The sequence below is a fragment of the Leptidea sinapis genome, chromosome 24 (genome assembly GCF_905404315.1).
Source record: "Leptidea sinapis chromosome 24, ilLepSina1.1, whole genome shotgun sequence".
In the NCBI taxonomy this organism is placed as follows: Eukaryota; Metazoa; Arthropoda; class Insecta; order Lepidoptera; family Pieridae; genus Leptidea; species Leptidea sinapis.
In genome coordinates this window covers 12,034,403-12,057,290 of record NC_066288.1, presented here as the reverse complement: position 1 = coordinate 12,057,290, position 22,888 = coordinate 12,034,403, and the positions used below count along the sequence as shown (strand labels likewise).

The following is a 22,888-nucleotide window of genomic DNA, read 5'->3' as shown; positions in this document are numbered from 1 at the left end:
TCAATTGTAGTGCAACTCAGAATTTTTGTATTTTTTAAGAATTCCAAGCGGCACTGCATTGTAATGGACAGGGCGTATCAATTACCATCAATGAAATATCCTACTCGTTGCGTACCTTATTGTCATAAAAAAATGCAAACTAGTTTTATATAGCGTGGCGCTACAATAGTGACATTAAATAAACCAACGAGTAGATCAACTCAACCGTAAATTTTAATATTTTCAGACAAACAAATTATAATATATTTAAACAAAATTTTAATCACCCATACGTGGGCGGTACTCACTCATTCTGAAAGGCTACGGCGTAGCGGGGGACACGTAGTGTGTCAGTGCCTACGCTAGCGCGCGGCTACTAGTTGTTCCGAAATAATATTATGGAAAATTTATTTAGTATATTTTAGTGTCGCTATTGCAGCTTTACGTATGTTAAAGAGTAACATGTCTGATAATATGTGTAACAATTTTGCCAAAACACTTATAGATCATTTAAATAAAACACTTTTTAAAGGATTTAAACGCGTGTATATTTAACTTTGTTTAGTTTCATCTGCAGTCCCCCTGAAAACGAGATCTGAAAAGGTCTTGAAACATCGGGTTATCTAAAATAATAATAAAATGTAACTTTTACGCAAAAATCTAATGTAAAAACAAAGATACAATAACACGCGTTTTAATCCTTTAAAAAGTGTTTTATTTGTAATGTGTGATTTTCTGTGATTAACGCGACTGTTGCGTTAATCACAGAAAATACTTAAAGCTTAGTATGTTCTTAGTAAAATATTCTTAGTTACGTTAAAAAGGAAGGGGGGTAACTTTTTTTTATAAACGAATCATCATGTTTTTTCAAACACTGTTTTTTGTAACATATCTTATTGACCTGGATACTCCACTCAAGGAAGCATTACATAGTTTGGTTGAACGTGAAATAAAGTTTATTAAAACTGCATCTTGTAGGAACGTAAGAATTGTTTTTGGGGTGGTGATGTGTGTGGGTGTGAGGTGTGTTGGTCGTACGATAATAATAACACTTTTTAAAGTTATGCTAATGCTAAATAATATCATTTAAGTCTTATTATTTGTTTCCCTAAATACTGTATATTTCAAAATGTATAAACCGGATAATTGTGTCGCAGGGCACTAGATTTTTGATATACACCAAAACCGAAAGTGCCGTATGTCACCCTACTCCCTCACCAAGTTCAGACCCTTATTTTGTATATAAGATGGTTTATTTCACGGTCTAATAGCTTGTTTCAATAGTTTTTTTCGGATACAGTCACTCAAATCATCGTAATTATAAGCAATATATTACTAAACGTGAAATAAAACACATATACCGAACGCAGCGCGAGTGCCAAAATCGCGCTGATCTGAGGCATGCCGCGCGTTTACAGTTTCCCGGTATGGAAAGGTGCTTGCTACTTACACTTGGTTGTGGTATTTGCTATAGACAGTTAACTAAAATAATAGTAAAAATATAACTTTAACGCAAAAATCAACTGAAACCAAAGTAAGAATTACACGCGTTTTAATCCATTAAAAAGTGTTTTATAAAAGTTTCAATTGTTTTTTCTTTATTATGAAATTAATAGAAGTTCAATCAGTACTATACCAAATAATTTCGTATTTCCCAGTTCTTTTAGTGAAAAATCTCACAACAGAACTGTCAAACTGTGTGTCAAAAATTTATCTCATCACATAGAAATAAAATTAGAAAATACAAAAAAAAAAACTAGCGGACCCGACAGACTTCCGTGTTAAATTTGAAAAAGCGATCCAGACGTTAGGAGATCACTTATATAAGTGATCTCCTAACTAAAGTACAGGAGAATTATATAATTTGATGAAATTTGAATACTTTCAATTCTTTTTCGATTAGATATTTTTAATCAGGAAGAGTACGACATACATAATACTTCACAATTATTTAGATTATATAAACATATTAAAAAACAAACAAAATAGCGTGGACCACTGGCACAAATGAGTAATAGTCTATACACTACACGGTCAGCTGCTGAGAAACTATAGGCGCCGCCCGACCGTCACGCGACATGCAACACACAGACGAAAAAGTTTGAAACGATGTAATAAAAATTTCACTTAAAAAACTATCCTCTCTCTCAATTTGGATGCACACAGTGTGTACAATTTATTGAAATTGGTTCAGTAGATTAGTAGTTCATCGCGGACAATAGGTGACACGTAATTTTTATATATAAAGATATTACTAAGCAGTAGTTAATAAAATTAGTTAATTATAGCGTGCTATTACGATATCGCTGGTAGTTACGTGCATGTCGCAACAATAGCTCTGACGGCTTACAGAAATTATCATTAATTAACATATTTTTATGTGAGCTCTGAAAATGTAAAGTTTAATATTTTATCACGGAAGTAAGAGGGAATTTTTAACAGCAATATTTGTTTATACTTAATATTATGTTTTTTCTGTTTATTCTGATGTGTTACTAATAGATGATTAAGCATAATAAAAACTTAATAAGTTTCAACGGTATACTTTTGAACTATTGTTTCATATTTCTATTTAATTTTATGAACTTATAATATATTCAACAATTTATTGTACAGTAACATTTCTATGTAAGCCCACAAAATATGCATCGTTATATCATAATTATATGACAAAAATATAGTATATCGAAAACCTAACTGAAATCAGAGCAAAATCACTTTTTTCATGTAGGTCAAGGAAATGAAACTTATGAAATTTAAAAAAAGTATTTATTTATTTTTATATTTACCGCCACTTCGCAAAGGGTTGAATTTTGGTTTAATTAACATTTACAGCTTCATCTTTGACACGGCAGAAATAGTCACCGTTGTGGTATGGAATTGTTGTAGGCATAATTTTATTTTTAACTAGGTGACCCGACAGACGTTGTTCTGTATATAATAAATAAAATAATGTTTTTATATGAATTTGTCAATAATATATCATACCATCAAAAATTACTTCGTAAAATATGCACCCTGCTGTCGTAATGAAATTGTTTCACAGCAGAACTGTCAAACCGTGCGTCAATAAATTCTCTCACAGAAATTATGTATGGACACATCAAAAGAAAAACAAATTTGTTGTTTTTATTTAATTTAGCAGCATTTTTTCAGCCTTGACAACCTTCTCTGGACTTCCACAAATAATTCAAGACCAAAATTAGCCAAATCGGTCCAGCCGTTCTCGAGTTTTAGCGAGACTAACGAACAGCAATTCATTTTTATATATATAGATTTACTCATTAGTTTAAAAGGTACTGTATTTAAAGAAAACGCTTTGTATCACATACAAATGAAAGAAACTGATAAAATCCCGTCACTACAAGCTATACATCTTATAAACACAAATTCAGGGGTTTGCAACCTTTGGATCTGCATAAACAACGAAAACAAACTGAGACACGATCGATACCTATATGACTAAATATATTTAAATCGCTAGAATATAACTCGACCAAGTGAAATTGCTCATTCGTTTCGTACACGTATGGTACTTTGAGGTGATTTAATTTGGGATTATTTGTTATTGATTGATAGGTTGCTTCATAACATAGGAGAAAATCTCTATTTACAAAATTAACTATTTATCTCTTTACTTCTTCTCTTTTGCAAAAACTGCGCACACATCATGAAATATCCTCTTCTTATCACTTAATGGTTGTAATATTTTAGTCTTTTATACTTACATATTTATTTTTACATAATATGCATTAATAAAATTTATATAATACTTAAATTTAACTGAAGCAGTAACTTCGAAACTAAATACAGTTACTCTCCATTTGTGTTATAATATTACATTGTGCCATTTCAAACTTAACTATCTGGGTCACAGCCCATTGAAGCTAAATCAATTAGCTAACTGGCTCTTTGTTTGTGCTATTCCTTCCAGTTGATCGTGGCTTCGATAAGAGGTGTTTTAAAGGTATTTTTATACGCTTTAAACAATCTTCACCTGCATATATCTACGTATATGTTATAATAAATTACCCCAAAATATTATAAGTCTTAGTGAAAATAAGTTTAAGTTTGTTCTTAAGCGCATACTATCACAAAATGCGTATTATAAGATAGAAGAATATTTAAATGACAAAATTATTTGGAACAATAATTGTAATTTAGTGACAAAACAAAATAAATAGATGATAGGTAACAGGTATTATATGTAGGTACAATACCATTGATGACATTTATATTTTATATTTTATTATTGTTACATTTATATATATAATGTATTAAATTATTCTATTGTATTTATGACGTGGAAAAGTGTATTGTATATACCTACTTTCAATAAATTGTTTTGATTTGATTTGATTTGATTTGAAAATATCAAATTTTGTTCAAAATTTGCACACGTGCCAATGGTTTATGACATTGCAATATTTTATTGACTTTAGCCTCGCCTCCTAATCAGCATGAATAGTGTACTTAAAAAAAAACACAAAAGAGAGTAAGCCGAACCATTAAATAATGAATGAATGAAATGAATGAATTAATACATGGAGATGATCTATAGCGATGTGTAGGGCAACCACAATGGTGCCTATTTCTCCCGTGAAGCAGTAATGCATAAACATTACTGTGTTTCGGTCCGAAGGGCACCGTAGCTAGTGAAATTACTGGGCAAATGAGACTTAACATCTTTTGTTTCAAGGTGACGAGCGCAGTTGTAGTGCTCTGAATCTTTGAAGTTTTATAAGAATCCTGGGCGGCACTGCATTGTAATGGGCATTGCGTATCAATTAAAATTAGCTGATTGTCTTGCTCGTCTCGTCCCTTATTTTCATAAAGAAAAGTCTGATAGCGGAACAGGAAAAGTATGCTTAAAGACAATGCAAGCACACTTTTCTCGTTAGTGTCGTGTCAATCAACAAGCCTAACCGTGTTATAAAAAGTGCTTAAATAATAAGACGCAAAAAAGTTGGTGTGACTTATGACCGGTAAGATTATTTGATTTCTATAAGATTGCTTTGCAAAAAGCGTAAATAATTTAGTAAAGAGAATATTTTTTCATTAAATATGGTGCACTTATTAACAAGTATTCACATACTCCAATGTGACAAAAGCTGTCATACAATATGGTTAAGCTTACACTACAAATACCAAAAAAAAAAAAATAAGTCTAAAAGACAAATTTAATTTAATTCAGGTACCTTAACATTTTAATAAATAGTTCACCGAATTATTTTATGTAAATAAAAATATTATATTTGAGTGTTTGTTTCTCTCATTATAAGTTACCCTAACTTATTAGATCCAAGTCCATTTAAAACGATGAGGAGTAAGAAATATACACACAAACCAATAAATAAACATACAAACTTTCCCCATTATAACATGAGTGTGATTTAAAAAAAAAACGTAAAAACCTCCGACTGAATAGTACCTACTTGATTAGAAAATAGGTACTGGCTGACAAACGTAAAACTAATAGCAACCCTCTTTTTCGTCAGGGCTTAAAAAAGTACATAGCTGCTATTCCACTGATGTCACTGTCCAAAATCGGGTTCTAAGTTTAACATGCGCAGCTTAAACTGAAAAAATGTTTACATTGCTGCCTATGGACCAATAATATTTTGAACAACTGCAGTAAACGCAGAAATGTATAGACATAGCACTCGAAGCTTATTATGGTGTCAGTTGTGGCATGTGCCATATTTAGACATTATTTTTGTATGACGTGAATTGTCTATCGGCCGTTCCCAATATACTATCTACAGATAGAGATAAATTACTACCTTCTACTGTCAGTAATTAGCTGTCAATTATCTGAAGCTGTCCCAATATACCCGATAAGTCATTCTTATCGCTTTATATAGGGACGCGTGAATTGCAATTTCCATACAAACTTCTATCGCTGGTAAGCTATACGTCCTCCCATTGACAGACAGCGTCTACGGATTAGGTCAGTTACCGTTGATTAGTTTATTGGACAGAAAAGACAACGATAGTTACGATTTTTATCTCAAGTAGGCCACAATCGGAGAAAGACTGAATATTGGGTACGGCCGTATATGTATAGAACGCCACTGCCTATTTTGAATAAAAATATTTAAATTTGAATAGAATTATATTGTAATTAAGAAATCTCAATATATCGAAATGTACTAAACAATTTTAAAATCATATTTTGGAAAGTTTTTTTTGGATTTTAGTAATATATATTCGAAATTGATATATCTTCGAAAGAACTATTATATCACAAAGTACGTAAAATGTCCATGTTTCAGTAGTAGTGACTTTTAGTGGTTTACAGCGTCGTAATTAAATAAAGCAAAGAGAGTGACGCTTGTAACCAAAACCTTTTGAAATTCCACATTAATTATTTGGTAAAAATACCACGGCGTCAATCGCTCAAAAAGTATGTTAACTGTATGCCAATAGATCGGAATAAAAAGTGTTAATTATTTGTAACCATGTGTATCCCTTAACATATAAAAAGTTACCGGTTAAGCAAAAAATGAGTTGCAATTGACTATTCTTAGATGACGTCATAACTTTAACTGTTAACCGTAACCGTCCCATCTTCGCCGGTTAAAGCTATAGTTAATGTTAAATAGCTAAATAGTGACCTGTCACAAGTTACAGATAAATATTCGATATTGACTTGATATTACACTTTTTAACTTTAACTACAGTCTATTTTAAGGTCAGTTACTGTTAACGTGAAATTTGACTTAAACCTTAACTATAACAGCTATTAAGCATTGAGCGTATGGTGTACATTCCACGATAAAATTAGCTGACATCTGACAGGACATTAACCCAAGAGAATTATGATGATTCTACCTAGATTTACCAACATGGAGAATGCTCGGAAAGCCCAACCGAACGGCTTAGAGTTACGAGGTTATTTGCGTCCTCTGAACAAACAAAAAAAACAAATAAAACTTCAAAAATATCACAACATGTAACAAACAGAAATGAAACTGTAAACCGTACTGACACAACAAGACGAGCGCGAGGGGGTGCAAGGGGAACGGGAGGGGGCTTAACGTTCCAGCGAGGTCCAGAGATAATGTGGCCGTATAGTAGAAGACTTAATTAAAATCTATTCAGAAGTATTAACGTAATGCGCGCACAAAATATGAAAACCTCTATAATTTTAATATAAAGATTGAATAGATTCCAATACCAAGGCAAATCTGGAAAATAGTGTATTTTCCAGGTCTGTGAGGTATGTGTGTGTAGATTTATACGAATTTAACAAAATGTTCACAGTAATGTATTCTTATGACCATTGAGAGGAATTAGGGACATACAAGAAAAGAGTTTTTCACGGCCAATGCTTAACAAGATTGCAGTTATGTATACATATTATTACGTATAGTATATATTTCAAGTGATACTTGGTATTACAGAAAATAGAAATCTTTATTTGAAAGGGCTAACACAAATATAAGAGTTTTAGTAATTTCAACGTAGACATACATACATACAAACGCCGTTTTCCCGTCGGGGTAGGCAGAGATAATTGAACGCCACTTGCTTTTATCCTTGAAAACCTCACGCATTTCCATTTTTTTATGACAGTAAGGGACGAGACGAGCAGAACGTTCAGCTGATGGTAATTGATACGCCCTTCCCAATTATACAATGCAGTGCCACTCAGGATTCTTCAAAAATTCTGAGCGGCACCACAATTCCGCTCGTCACCTTGAGACAGAAGATATCAAGTCTCATTTGCCCAGTAATTTCAATAGCTACGGTACCCTTCAGACCGAAACACAGTTATGCTTACACATTACTACTTCATGGCATAAATAGGCGCCGTTTTGGTACCTATAATCCAGCATCCTGTGCAAAGGAGCCTCCCACTGGTAAAGCTTGGTATCATTGGTATTGGTTACTCTACATTCACTGCTCTTTTAATAATAATAATAAATATTTTATTTGCAGCTAAAAAACACACAAAAAATAAAACAATTCTTAAATTAAATTAAATTTGAAATTAAACAATAAAACAATCCATACTTATTAAAAGACTAGGAACGTTAGCCGCAAATAAGCTCATGCTCGGCATATGCTGGCACACATATTTTGCATGCTAAGCGCCTATCTTCTGCTTGAGCCGTTGTGACTTCGTAACTGTCTCAACACTTATACGCTATAAATATACAGATTTAATACGAACATTAAACTAAACACAAGTAATGGGAAAAACTTTGAATTTAAAACATTACTACAACATATTACAATTATTGGAATATTATTACAATTTAAAACAAGGTAAAATGAAATAGGACTACCCAGCACCAGACAGAAAATACCTACTAAATATAAAAAAACTACTATGATTACAAATAACTACCTAGTTCGGATGCTAATCAATTCACAAATTGATAAGTATATTAAGACCAAACCTGAACCTAACCTATAATACACTCATATCTTGAGCCAAGCTTTCTTGCGCTCTTTGCTCTTGTACAAGAAATTGTCGTAATTTCGTTTTAAATATAGGCAGACTTTTTAAATTTCTAAAAGGCGGGGGGATGTTATTCCAAAATTTGGATGCCGAGTAACGAAAGCTACCCCTAAATGACGCCGATCGATGTTTCTCAATGATCATCTGAACAGAACTCTCTTTTCATGCATGCTCGCCGGTTCCGAGTACTTCGGACCTTCCCTTTTTTCAAAACGTCCCCAATTTGGTTGACAAATGTCCTATGATGTCTCCCGCAACCGAATTGTCCACACACAATTGCCTTATATATATGATTCGTCATTCTTTCTTCACTTAATCGCTTCACATATAATACAGTGGTGATGGTATAAATACGTATTTACCGAAAAGGTGTTTCTATTGAAAAGAAACGCATCAGTTTCGGCTTTCCTACAAGAAATATCTGCATTTCCACGGCCCCTTTTCCTTACATTCTCGAACTAATCGTAAATTATACTCCTAGTAGAAGTCCGTTCATCTATATTCTCTCTAATGATTTCTACAATGTATTTACGTTAACACTAACCATTATGAGTCTATATAAAGCTACTAGATACCAGTAGGAGGCTCCTTTGCACAGGATGCCGGCTAGATTATGGGTACCACTACGGCGCTTATTTCTACCGTAAAGCAGTAATGTGTATACATTGGTGTTTCGGTCTGAAGGGCACCGTAGCTAGTGATATTACTGGGCAAATGAGACTTAACATCTTATGTCTCGAGGTGACGAGCGCTATTGTTGGTATTGCCGCTTAGAATTTTTGTGTTTTTCAAGAATTCTGAGCGGCACTGCATTGTAAAGGGCAGGGCGTATCAAATACCATTAACTGAACGTCCTGCTCGTCTCGTCCCTTAATTTCATAAAAAAAAAACTTTTTCGGAAATTTTACAACATAGATGCTAAACAATTTGTTACTTTTTTCAAAGTGATATCCCAAACTTCTGCGATTCATAATACTAATGCAGGACTTGAACCCACGGTTCTCGAGTTACGTCCCAGCGCTTCATCAATTATTGAGATTGAGCTGGTTATCAACTGTAAATTAGATTCTGTAGATGAAGCCACAACCCGAGAGTTGATTTTCGGAATATGCGTCGAGAAACGATTAGATTCCGAATCGCCTAAAAAAATTTTGGTATATAAATTTAATTATCACATAGATGCCCGCGACTTTTTCTTTAGCGTAGATAAAGGGTTTTTAAAAATAATCAACAAGTTTGGAATTGAAGATTATCTCATGTCCTATTCCAGTTCCGGTTCCCGTTTTCGCTCCCGTGACCAACAATTTATATGAATCTTATTTCGGGGCAGATTGCTATGGCAAACTGAACCCACTATTGGTATAGTTATAGCTCATCGACGTGAATTTAAATTTTTCGCAATCCCGCGGGACCCATGGATTTTTCCGGGATAAAATGTAGCCTATGTCCTTTCCCAAGCTCTAGTCCATCGCTGTAGCAAATTTCATTATAATCGGTTCAGTAGCTCCGTTGTAAAAGCGTAACAAACAAACTTACATTCACATTTATAATATTAGTAGGGATATGCTGTTTATTAGTAGAAAACTGGTCACACATATAGCCACAAAATGCGGCGAATCATTGTACACGCTACGGCTGTCAATAGGCATTGACGTCATCGGCTAAATGTGAAGGCATCGATAGAAGCCTTGCGTTGCGACACGACCTAATAATTTGTATTTAATAGACACGCGGAATGTGAGTAATGCTCAATGGCAGAGCTACGAGGTAAATTGACACAGTTGTGGTCTAACCAGGGAATGTATTAAAGATCAAAATTGAAAGGCAGTAAAAGCAGGTGTAAGTTTTCCCTACTTAGCCCTAGTGCGTCATTCGCAGCATTTTTTTTTAAGGCTTTTGGGCTTTTTAAGGGGTTTTGGAGTATACACATTCGCCATTAAGGCACTAAATTAGCACTTTTATTTTTTTTTTAAATAAGGGACGAGACGAGCAGTACGTTCAGCTGATGGTAATTGATACGCCCTACTCATTACAATACAGGATTCTTGAAAAACCCAAAAATTCTGAGCGGTACTACAATAATTGTGCTCGTCATCTTAAGACATATGATTTTAAATCTCATTTGCCCAGTAATTTCACTAGCTACGGCGCCCTTCAGACCAAAACACAGTAATGTTTACACATAACTGCTTCGCGGCAGAAATAGGCACCCATAAACTAGCCGGCATCCTGTGCAAAGTAGCCTCCCCCTGGTGTAGCCTTTCACTGCTATTTCAATTTAAGACTATTATATATCACACATAAACCACATAATGTAGCATCTTTAAACGTTGTTTTCTTCAATATACATATTTTTAAATAATTTAGCCTTTTTCAGATGAATGGATTTGGGTAAAACCACATGAAAGTCCCAAAATTGAGATCTTCTTAAAAACAAAATAGTAAAGTTTGACAGATATTTCACAATTTTGAATGATCACCATCTGTCAACAAGAAAACACAGCATACACGGTGTTTGTTTAGTATTGCATAACAACACATCGTTACGTCGGAACAAAATATTGACATTTACAATTTAAGGCGTTAATACAAGACATCGACCTGATTCCTGTCGCCGAATTCCACCTTCGCATGACACGCCACAAATAAGGATATCATCCCCACCATCTGGATGTGTGGCGGTCCTCCACAGTGTGGTTTTCAAGGACTTTTATTCCACGTACTACAAAGCTGTGGAATGAGCTTCCTTGTGCGGTGTTTCCGAGACGATACGACATGGGTACCTTCAAAAAAAGCGCGTACACCTTCCTTAAAGGCCGGCAACGCTCTTGTGATTCCTCTGGTGTTGCAAGAGAATGTGAAAGGTGAAGGTGAAAACTTAACACCAGGTGACCCGTACGCTCGTTTGTTCTCCTAATCCATAAAAAAAGTGACCTTGTAGATAGGGCGAGAGCAGGTGATCAGTGCGACCGAGTACTATAATTAAATGTTAAAATAATAATTAATTAAAATGATTAGATCATTAAAAAAAGTAATGACCACCAACCGATGTAATATTCTTTTCTGCATTTTTGGAAACAAAATTATGTTTTTTGGAGAAATATTAACCGAACGCGTAAAATAAATATATTATAGAGGTCAATTTATATTTATTTAGTTATTGTATTATTATAATAATATGTGATTTGAAAAAAAAAATAAGAACAATCATCCGATAATTTATGTCATACACAGCTGCTAGTTAGTTAAGTTAGAGAGTTGACTCACCGAAAACCAACCAAAAACCAAAACACATTACAGATATTATGAGTTTTTGACAAAATGTAACTCAACTTAAGCGAACTATCTTAACTTACTAAAAAAAATAAAGAGTTGCGCTCCGGGAGTGCCGGTAGAAGTGAAAACTTGAACATTAACGTTGTGCATTTTTGAATATTTTGGGATGGTTAAAGAAAAATTTGCACGAATTTCTTTATTTATCAGTAGGTATAAAAGTACTGGTAATTAGCGATAGCAAAATGACAATTTGTATTACATAAAAAAAGTTAACTTCTCAGAACTGTTACAATTATTTTACATTAAAATTTTTATCTCTCCGAAAAATCTTCTTTCATGCATAATTTTAATGACTGTCTTACAAATTTTCGGTCTTTGTATTTATGATTGTTATTTGAGTTGATTCCAACAGATTCCGTACAACCATTAAAATTGTATAAATATAACCATTAATTTTGTATTAATACTAAATGAAAACCAACCTTGTGTTGAACTTTTCCATTATAGCACTCTTTTTACTTTGAATACTATACTAAATTAATTTTTGCCACAACACAATATGCAAGAACTATCTAGAGAACAAAAGTAAATACTGTCGATAATATTTGTCCAAAGTGCTGTCATTACTTTTAAGGTAAATCTTAATGTACCCACATTCCTTAACAAATAAGGTAAAGGTAATTATAAAATAATTGATAGTATTATGTGACAAAATGGATAAAGGTTCAAGTTGTCTGTGGTAATTAAATATTACTTGCATGTATAAAAAAGTGAGTTTCCTTTGGTTTATTTTGTTGTCAATGTGAAGGAAATTGAATAATTTTATTTTTTTATTTATTCACATTGCAAATAATTCACAACAAACTGCTGTGGTTTATACATTTTTATAAGCTACCAACTGTTGAACTTCCATCCCCCTTTTTTATCCCCACACAGGTCTAAATTTTAAAAACGCTAGAACAAATATTTATTAATTGCTTATCAATTGCCTACATACAAAATATCATTGTGTCACCTTTGATAATGACGAACTTCCGTACATAATTCCACCCCCTATTTCAACCCCTCCAAAGCTCTTAATCGCGTTAAAAGGTAGCTTATGTCCTTTTCCAGGTTCTAGTCTATCTTTGTACTTAATTTCATCAAATTTTTTTAGTGGTTTAGGTGTGTAAGCGTAACAAACAAACTTACATTCTTTTTTATAATATCAGTAAGGATGTATACATATTGTGGTACAAGTATGAGGCATGAGCGTGACGGGGTGACACTCACAGTTCTCCTCTTCTTTAAAATCAATGTAGTTAGCAGAAGCTGAAACAACCCACCATTACTCACACAGTTGTTGCAAACTTATTAATTAAACAAGATTATTTACTATATATTTGCCAATGAAGTTTTCACTTCTGCCATGCTGTCTTAACCTCAAGCCTTCTCTCCACTATCGGTGATGATTGTTACTTGTATGATCATCTGTCATCAGCAAGTAAATTTTTTTAGTATCTTGTAAGCACCCACACGATCGTTCGTGATCATTTTTTGAGCAGCAGTCCTTCAAGATGGACGTGGAGTTTATAGCTGCTAATACAATTCATTTATTTAATTTCAGTATACAATATTTATGTTTGGGATTCCATATTTCTGGGTAGGTAGTTCTGATAAAGAATTCTATGGACTTAAATATTTCTTCATTTGGCCACCCAGAAGTCCTTGTATCGTACTCGCGCTATATAAATAAAAGGAAACAAAACAACGCCGCGGCCGCGACGAGGCGAAGTACATACGGCTCGCTCACTGTCCAGTGTCCTCCTGTGAATGAATGACCGGTGATCGTGTGGGCACGTGCACGCAACTACACGCGAATTCCCTTTGATGCGTACCCGAAAATACTAGTCACCGATCGCCCCAATCACTATGACGATGATTGGCGACTAGAAGCGAATAAGCCCCGTGTAATCGCCTTTAATCGCCGATTGTGAAGAGTAGCAATCACAATAGTTTTTGAAGTCATACTTCTTTCGGCGCGTTATGAAGAAATGATGAGAAAGAAATTAAGAATCGCGCGCATCACTGGTACACAAAAGTAACAGGTTGAAGTTGGTTCCTAAAATTTTCTGACGTTTGCGTCATTTGTTTTTTTTTTTTTGGTTTCCTCATCCATTATTAGGACAGGCAATAGGTTCAAGCTCATATACCCGTATTCCTTATTTAATAATTAATTGTCAAAGCCATCTATGCAAGATTTTTACAAAATTGTTCTTTCTAAATACGTAGAATAACACGAGGAATAAATCATTTTAGTGATTTTTGCTTCGTTAGGCCAAAGAATTAAACCTTCTTGCGTGCATACATAAGTACACATACACACTTTTTTATTCATAGGAACGCTAACGACCCATTTCTCCACAACCAAAGCCAAGCGATAGAGTTTATTACAAAAAGTAGGTTATTTGAGAAACGCCTAAACGTTCCGAATTATGTCCTGAGAAAATTTATTAAACGTAACACAACTGCGCCACAGTCAACTTGGCTATTTTCCATTTTGTCGATTTATGGTCACAAGACTCTTGTAGTTGTGTTATTAGCGCCACATTACGGAAACTTACGTTTTCAGTTTTTGCATCAGTTACTGCAGTTTGTTACGTCACGGTTTTGCAAGCAGGTTCATAAGAACCTTTAAGTAAAAAAGGAAAGCTAGATAGTGTAAAGTTAATTCATACTTTTTCAATATCGTACCTATATTGGTACGAAACAATAATAATATTTATATGTTATACAAAATTATAAGAAACAATGATCAATTTTTTTTTTTCACGAATGCGATGATAGTTTAATAAATCAATAATTTATTCCTTGAAGTTACAAAAATTAAGTTTTTTTCACCCAATTAATAATTCCATAATTTTGTTAAAATATACGGAGTATCGTACACTAAAATTTATAATTAAATAGCCTAAGGGCGTTCGCTGCATTCCTAGCCTGTGGTAATGAATCATTAAGAAAACCATAAATTATGTTATAGTAACCTTTACCACTCAAACGTTTTTTTAACAACTCTTGAATTTGGTAATACATTTGTTTTGTACATTTTCTGGGATCATGCTGTTAAAACATATACATCGCCCAATAAAAGACTTACTAACTGGTCTTAACCGAGTAGTGGGCATAAGAAGTTTATGTTTGTTTCACGTGTGAACATTATGATTGTCGCAGTTTCTAGCAAATTCGTTTATGTGATTATTAACATAAAGAACATTATCAAGAATATATTGAGATGCAACAGTCAAAATGTTCAGTTCTTTAAATTTTTCAAGGCAAGGCGAGGGCGAATCAATTGCCCGTGATCCCCATCGTCGAGTACTCTCGAAATGCAACTAACCGACGTCAATGAAAAGACGTTGCTATTAGACGACCTGTATAGCGGAGTGGTTAGCGATCCTACCTACTAAGCTAGAGGTCCCGGTAGGTGCAAGCATTTATATGATGAATATGGATGTTTGTTTCCGAGTCATGGATGATTTAATGTATTTATGTATGTTTATATGAATTTATGTATGTTTAAGTAAGTATGTTGTATTAAATATATCGTTGTCTTGTAACCCACACAGGCTATATAATATGCTTAACTTGGGGCAAGATAATTTGTGTAAAAAGTGTGTCAATATTATTATTATTATTATAATTATAATTAGAGCAGCCATCAGAAAGCACAGCCCGCTTTTACGAAGGTGAACACAACACCCCGCTAAGAAAGTACGACTAAGGAGAGAATATTTTACACAACAAGAAAAGAAAATAATGTTTTTTGGTGTAACTTTTTATATGAATATTATAAATAAAACAATGCAAAAACACCAACTACTCGACTATTTTTATTGATGGCAAAGTGAACATTATATCTAATTATTTAGTCCCATTAAAACTTCTTTGTTTTAAAATATTCTGTTTAAATATGACTAACGATAGAATAAATAACAATTGACGACCCATATAGCTGAATGGTTAGTGACTTTGACTACTAAGCTAAAGGTCCCAGGTTCGAATCCCGGTAGATGCAATTATTTATATGATGAAAATGGATGTTTCTTTCCGAGTTATGGATGTTTATATGTATTTATATATGTTTAAGTAAGTATATTGTATTAAATATATCGTTTTCTTGTAACCCATAACACACGCTATGCCTAGTTTGGGGCAAGATAATTTGTGTAAAAGTGTGTCAATATTATATTATTATAACACTACACAAAAAAGAAAAAATGTTTTTTGGTGTAACATTTTATATGAATATTACAAATTATTCAATGCAGTAACGCTAACTTTATCACCTATATCAATACCACAACTATAACAATATTGATGGCAATGTGGACATTGTACATAATTACTTAGTCCCATTCCAATTTGTTTACTTTAAAATATTTTGATTACATTGTATTTAGCCAGAACTATCTATCACTGCGTAACCCAGATTCGTTCACATCTACTGATACAAATTCAATATGTTTACTATTAATGATTGTAAACTAACTTAATTTAATCTACCAACTATTCGAAAAATAATGCCTTAGACCTGAGAATCATTTACTTCTAATAATAATCTATGTCAAACTCATTTCACCAAAATACTCCTCGTATTTTTTGTCGTAAATCAAACAAATTTAAAATCGTTTAAATTGTCGACGTAGGCGAACATTCCATTATCAGACCGGGTAGGAAGTTACTGCAAAAATCAAGAGACGAATGATAAAATGGCTTCAAAGCATACAGAGAAGTAAAAGAAGACTGGAGGACAAATGGGAGTTCTGACAGGACTCTGGGTTATAGTTGAGTGTTATATGATGATTAAAATGTATTGAAAAATGGCTCTCACATAAATCCTACTAGTCCAAAGCTTAATATCTAAGTGATCTGACAGCCTGGGACTAGATTATAATTATTTTATAGCAATAGGAATGACAGTTCAGTATTGTATATTTTATCAAAAAGATCACAAAAAAAGAATCCTTGGAGAGTTTCTTGAACCGCTTCTTTCTCTCTGAGAGTACCATTTGTTTCCTCATCAAGCATCTCTTCAAAAAGAATTCTAAAGGAATTGCCTTGTTCGACGTTGACTATATTTAACTATAAAATTTTAAAATGAAAGCAGGTTTAAATTTACAATGCAAAATTATGAAGGCACTTGAAACTACAATAGTAGTAATCATTAATGTTTAGTACCTACATTAAGTTCAGTACACATTAAGTTTTTTTTTTCATTTTTGCAAATTTGATGTTGGTGTTCACGTAACATGAAGTGATTACTGCTTTTTTGATATAAAACCATTGACGATACGACGAACTTACGATTAACTTTTTTATTATGAAAATAAGGGACGAGACGAGCAGGACGTTCAGCCATTACTAGGCAGCGACGCTGAGGATTCTTGAAAAACCAAAAAATTCTGAGCGGCACTACAATTGCGCTCGTCACCTTGAGACATAAGATATTAATTCTCATTTGCCCAGTAATTTCACTAGCTACGGCGTCCTTCAGACCGAAACACCAATGTATACACATTACCGCTTCACGGTAGAAATAGGCGCCGTTGTGGTACCCATAATCTAGCCGACTTCCTGTCCAAAGGAGCCTCCCACTGGTAGTGCATGTTGAATTAGCAATAAAAAAAGAAAAAAATAACAATATAAGAATTAGACGTTGAAACATGACCCAACATTAATAAATTGAAACTTATCCGTAACATATTCAGACTGTATTAACATAACGCCTCGAATGACCTCAAAGCCTACATCAACAAGAAAATAATATTCCCTGGGCGAGTTCCAAGGGGCCTTTGGCGGAGGCGAAGACGCGACGGCGCCTTTCCCCACCGACTTTGTGACGCCTAGAAACAGCTCTCACTAGCGCAACTCATCCAATCTTTATCTGCGTTGAGTTCGGTTATGCGTCATATTTATCATTCTATTTTCTTTGACTTCAGGAACTACGCGTCCTAAATTAAAAATAAACGGATTTTGTATTGAATAGTTTACTTTAAACTTACTTTATAGAAATCATAATAATACAAGTACAGAAGGTTCACCTCGTATAATCAATTAATCAAAATGGGACTCTTGCTCCGATAAAATTAGGTGCAATTCCGATTACACAGCGCCAATAACCTACATTTATATTTACCCAGAAGCTGCTTCTCTTTCTGCCGCGTGATTCCTACCTCTTCTAACGACGTTAGGGTTATCTCTCTTAAAAATAATTTACTTTTAATATTGATTATTAATTTAGTTAAGTAATATTTTCACATTAAATAAATACCGACATACCAAAACTAAACCTAGCCTAGCAAATCCCTGTGTCTACATTCCAATAAAAATTGTTCATACGAAAAAAAAGTAGTTAATACGTATTATGAGTCATTTACAATGACAAAATCCACTTCGACATACCTATTATAAGGTCATAACTTAAAAAAATAGGTGACAATAAAGCTCGTGTGTGCGTCACTGTTCGCTGGTGACCGTGAGACCCTACTGGATAGCCACTCTAGCGTGGCCGCCGCGCGTACTTACGTTTTCGGTACCTAGACGCGGAGTGAGACAGACCTGGCCATACTTCAATTTACAACTACCCTCATTATTACATAAATTTCGATATATATAGATGTAAGTTACATTCAGAGTTTTGTGTCCTTACTGCTATGACTATAAAGCAGAATCTAAAACATCAAGTGCTTGTGAATTAATAAATAATCATTTTTTATAAGCAAGAATCTGTTCAGAAACATATTCTGCATATTAAGACTGTAAAAATAATAATAATAATAAGATTAGGGAAGTCCCAAGGGTGTCGTAAGAAGCGACTTAGGGCATTTATCAGTGGGAGGCTCCTTTGCGGCTAGATTATGAGTTCCACAGCGGTGCCTTTTTCTGCCGTGAAGCAGTAATGTGTAAGCATTATTATGTTTAAGTCTGCGTCATAGCTAGTGAATTTACTGGCCAAATAAAATGCCGCTCAGAATTTTACGGTTTTTTAAGAATCTTGAGCGGCACTGCATTGTAATTGTAGGGCGTATTAATTACCGGGCGTATTAATTACCATCAGCATAACGCCCTGCTCGTCTCGTACCTTATTGTCATAAAAAAATTGTCTGGATGAGCTGTCCGATGAAACTCAGCACAAAGTCAGCATATAATCTGGTTAAGAATATAGGATTATTTTTATCTCCGTAAATGACATTACTTTTCGCAAACAAATGAAACCGCAGACAGAATTAAAACATGTTAACAGTGAATGCAAATGCATTACCAACAAAATAAAAAAAAGAGTTTAATTCTTAAAAAAATATATATAAATAATATTGACACTCTTTTACACAAATTATCTTGCCCCAAACTAGGCATAGCCTGTACTATGGGTCCATGACAACGATATATTTAATACAATATACTTACTTATACATACATAAATACATATAAACATCCATGACTCGGAAACAAATATCCATACTCATCATATAAATAATTGCACCTACCAGGATTCGAACCTATTAACAATTGTTGAAATATAAATTTTAGCGAATTCACTAAACATGAAAACCCTTTTCTTGTCCCATCCAGGCACCCCACCAAACTACAAGTACCTTGCTGTATAACTACATTATTTCAGAGAAACTGTTTTTGTATGTGCATAAAAATCTATAATCACATTCCAAAGATAATAAGAGAGATGTCGTCAAATAGGAATTTCTCATCTAAATTGAAAATATACCTTATTAAAAACTGTTTATATTCATTAGACGAATATTTTCAATTAAAAACTTGACTAGATACTATATAATACTGCTACTAATCTTTTGTTAAATTGATATTTTGTAACTAATGTTTTAGAAATGTATTTTGTAAAATTTGCACGTCATAAATGTGGCAAACATGTACTTTATAATATTTATGTAATATCAATCTAACATGTTTATGCAAATAAAAACGTTGACTTTGACTTTGAACCCGGGACCTCTAGCTTACTAGTCAGGGTCACTAACCATTTGGCTATATGGGTCGTCCAATAAATTCCTATTCTATTGTTGACCTATTCCCCAAGCTATCTAGAGCTTGTGGAAAATATTGTGTCAATGTCAGTACTCGGAATATTCTAGAAAGTATTGCACGCATCCATCAAGTAATGAGTCACCTGTTCGTCGACTTCCATGAACAGTTTATGGTTTAGCCGGAAATTGCTTGTTTGTAATTCTAAATGGAAGTATTCTGGCTATGCTCGGAGATTTCATGGCTACAATACGAGAAATAAGGAATTGTTATTCATCAAGAAGGCTCCATAAAGTACTAAATAGTATTAAGGATAAATATAAATTTTATAATAATGTTTTCCAATTTTCTGCCGTGAAGCATAAATGTGCAAGCATAATTGTGTTTTGGTTTGAAGGTTGCCGAAGCTCATTTTTGTTACAAACGAGCGTTCGGGTCACTTGGCGTTAAGTGATCACCGCCGCCCACATTCTCTTGCGACACCAGTGGAATCACAAGAGCGTTGCTGGCCTTTAAGGAAGATGTAGGCGCTTTTTTTGAAGGTACCCATGTCGTATCGTCCAGCTCAATCCACAGCTTTGTAGTACGTGGAAGAAAGCTCCTTAAAAAACCGCACTGTGGAGGACACACATCCACATGGTGGGGATGATATTCTTATTTGTGGCGTGTCGTGCGAAAGTGGAAGTAGGCGGCAGGAATCAGATGAAACAGCTCTTCGGAACACTTCCCGTGATAAATGCGGTAGAAGACACACAATGAAGCGATGCCAAGTGATTCAGCCATTCATAGAGCACTGGGTCTCCAAGTCTCCTAGTTAAATTAGACAAGTAATATTTTTTAACGACCCATATAGCCCCGGAGTTCGAATCCCGGTGGGCGCAAACATGTATATGATGAATATCGATGTTTGTTTCCGAGTAATGGATGTTTACAAGTATTTATTTATGTTTAAGTAAGTTTATTGTCTTAAATATATCGTTGTGTTGTACCCATAGTAGAGGCTATGCCTACTTTGGGGCAAAATAATTTGTGTCAAAGTGTGTCAATATTGTTATTATTATTCAAATTCAAATATTTTTATTCAAAATAGGATTTAAATCACTTATTGAACGTCATGAATTATTGAACCCATTCAAAATGGTATGCCTCAGACCTGAGAAAAAAGGGGGGAAGAGACTTTTCTTTTCTTCATAATTTTGTTACAACATATTATGTTGTATTGTACCCTAAAATTTGTAATTATATAGCCTGAGGGCATTCACTGCATTCCCAGTCTGTGGTATCATTAAAAAAATCATTTATGTTATAGTAACCTTTACCACTCAAACGTTTTTTAACAATTCTTTTGAATTTGGTAATGCATTTGATTTGTACATTTTCTGGGATCATGCTGTTAAAACATATACATCGCACAATAAAAGACTTACTAACTGGTCTTAACCGAGTAGTAGGCATAAGAAGTTTATGTTTGTTTCCCGTGTGGAACCTTTAACAGACAAACGTTTTTTATTTATTTTTTTAATTTGGTAATTTATACATTTTTTTGTACATTTTCTTGGATCATCTTGTTAAAACATATACATTGCGCCATAAAAGACTTACTAACTCGACTTAATCGAGTAGTAGGCATAACAAGATTATGTCTATTCCTGGTGTTAACATTATGGTTATGACAGTTTCTAGCAAATTCGATAATGTGTTTATGATCATAAAGAACATTGAGGTTCTTATTAAGGTAGGCATTGGCTAATTGCCTATATGGAATGCACGCCCCTGAATTTATTTACGTAATGTAATAATCCTCCAACATAAAAAAGTTAATTTCACCAATTGGTACCGAAACAATGAACTCCCGAAAAATCTAAATCTTGCCTTTCGTTCTCAAACTCAGAAAGAGCTGTAAGGTGTTGTCTTTTTAAAAATCACATTGAAAAAACAGAACATTAACTAAATATTTTACAAACAATCCGGCAAAGAACGCGTAGAATAAGCCTTAATTAAAGGAAAACTCATGGCATTTTAATCGGATCAGGCGAAACGTGTTAGTTGTTAATGAACCTCTGCGATTAGGTTACGTAAGTTGCGAGGTACTGCGGAGGGGAGTTTGTTGCCTTGCTCCTTCCCATAGATGGCGGGTTTCGCGACAGACCGGCGCCAACTCAGTTAACAATATAATATTATATACGAACTCATTTTAGTTTTATGCTTTTTCTGCGAATAGTTCTTGTAGCTCTATCGTAAAATATTTATTATAGGATATTCTGTTTGTAGGAATAAATGTTTATTTATTTTATTTATTGGTAATCAACAGCGTTACAGTAATTATGTAAACAATAATTCATGAAGATATCTAGTATATCATAGTAATTATTGTAATTATTAATCGAGTTGATAACAACTCATAAGATAGTTCGTTTTAGCACGTGGTGCAACCAGGAGTTTCGTATGACGTGTTCTATAATATGTATGACAAATATTATCAAATAATTAGAGCTTTCATTACAACATGTAGGTATTATATAAGTCAAGTAAATATACTTCTTTATCATTTATTTGTTTTAATAAAATACATAACAATAAAAAAGTAAATCACTTTTTTTGCACTTAAATTGCGGTGAAAAATAAATGAAACCATTTTAACACTACAATAGTTATACACTACAGAGTGGGGATGGATACTTAGTTATAGACGACCTGTATAGCCGAGTGGTTAGCGATCCTACCTACTAAGCTAGAGGTCCCGGGTTCGAAATCCGGTAGGTGCAAGCATTTATATGATGAATATGGATGTTTGTTTCCGAGTCATGGATGTTTAAATGTATTTATGTATGTTTAAGTAAGTATATTGTATTAAATATATCATTGTCTTGTAACCCATAACACAGGCTATATATGCTTAAGTTGGGGCAAGATAATTTGTGTAAAAAGTGTGTCAATATTATTATTATTATTATAGTATTAGTTCTAAGTGTATTCCAGCGTGTAATCGACCTGACAGCTCGATAATTAGTGGCCAATAACCATGACCAAAATAATTTACTACAATATGCACATCTTAAAAAGGTCTACAAAAAAGTTCTCAATGGTATATGTATATACTCTTTGGGATAACCCACAGTAGCCTTT

At 33.8% G+C, this 22,888-nt stretch overlaps 1 protein-coding gene across 1 annotated transcript in view; it reads right to left on the bottom strand.

Moving 5' to 3' along the window:
* Positions 1 to 22,888, bottom strand: part of LOC126971827 (voltage-dependent calcium channel type A subunit alpha-1-like) — a 75,434-nt gene that overhangs the window by 14,647 nt on the left and 37,899 nt on the right. The gene's annotated exons all lie outside the window — the stretch shown is intronic.